This window comes from Aplysia californica, unplaced genomic scaffold, assembly GCF_000002075.1.
Source record: "Aplysia californica isolate F4 #8 unplaced genomic scaffold, AplCal3.0 scaffold00371, whole genome shotgun sequence".
NCBI classification, from domain to species: Eukaryota; Metazoa; Mollusca; class Gastropoda; order Aplysiida; family Aplysiidae; genus Aplysia; species Aplysia californica.
This window is the reverse complement of record NW_004797641.1, coordinates 131,802-133,441: the sequence shown is the minus strand read 5'-3', so window position 1 is coordinate 133,441 and position 1,640 is coordinate 131,802.

Genomic DNA, 1,640 nt, shown 5'->3' with positions numbered 1-1,640 from the left:
GGGGGGGGACTTGAGAAGGAATAGTCCCCGCTGGCGTACTCTGCCATTCGTTAGTTAGACGTATATTTCAACTATTAGAAACATTTAATTTAAAAATTAAAGTGTACAGTTTTGACGAACGGATGAAACTTGGCAGTGTCTTGGTAGACGAATCGTTACTTGTTTTAGAAAAGATGTTACGTTATTGTGGCTATTGCATTTTTGTACGTAATTGTTTTGATGGTTTTTTAAAAATAATTGGTTGGTTGTTGCTTTTTTTTTTTTTTGGGGGGGGGGGCGGCGGTCATTTTTTGTTCCTTTAGCTTTGTTATGTTTTATTTTTAGTTGCATGCTTATTCTATTTTTTGGGGTCTTTTAACTAATTGATGTTGTTGTTATTGTTGGGATGTCGGGATTGTTTGTTGTTGTTGTTGTTGTTGCTGTTTATTTTGTTTGTTTGTTGTTGTTGTTTTTTTGGGGGGGGTGGGGTGGAAAGAGGGGGAGGATGATGTTAACGGAACTGACACATAAGCATGTGATACTTTCGAAAAATAGGAATCAAAGCCATATTACACTTCAAATTACGATTTATAATCAATTTCTTAAACCTTGACTTGTGCAGGTAGAAGGACTAAACAGCCACCATGTATGCCCTACTCGCTGCTCTGTGTGTCTTGCCTTGCCTCAGTGCCATGTACATAAGTAAGTACGTCATGGTTTTGTGTGTGTTGTCTTGCCTTGCATCAGTGCCATGTACCTAAGTACGTCATGGTTTTGTGTGTCTTGTCTTGCCTTGCATCAGTGTCATATACCTAATATTAGTAACGTAATGGTTTCTATGTGTCTTGCCGTGCATAAGTACAATGTACATTAGTAAAAAAAAGTCATGGTTTTGTGTGTCTTGCCTGGCATCAGTGTCATGTACATAAGTAAGTAAAGCCATGGTTTCTATATAAAGAACATCACTTGTTACACTATGATTTTATGTAAAATGTACATGAATGATTAAACAAAAGCTCTGAGCACGATACGCCTAAGTTACTTGATTATAGTTTTGAGTGTAGTGGACATAATATTAATATTACAGTGTATAAGGTCTATATGGTGGTATAGTGGTTGTCTGTGCCATTAATTTCCCGAACGAATGTGCCTCACTTTAAAAAAAAAAGTAAGGAGCTAAAAGTAATTAATTAATTATGTATGATTTATATTATTATTAATTTTACTCTGATTCATTAGATCAAGAAAGATGTATTTGTCTGTTCTTATACTTGAGCTAACAGTGTCAAAAGCCACACTAATATAGGTATATTCTTCAAGGGTGTTAGTTTCGGTCACCCAAATATGCTCTTGGTGGTCCTTTGATCATTTACCTTGGAAAATGAGTATGCGCGCCAATCAGGGGCACATGTTTTCCTGAATGATTTATTTATGTAATTATGTGTGTATTTTTTTCGACTTTCCCAGCGAGCGACTACAACCCATTAGATTCCTTGTACGACCCTCCAGATCAAAAAGTCTTCAGAAAAGACAGATTCGGTCGCCTTCTCGCCCATGATCGTAAGTAGAATGGTCGATGATTTTTTGTCTATTTTGTTTGTTGTTTTGTTTTTATTTTTAATTCAGAAACAGGCACTGCAATATATATATATATATATATA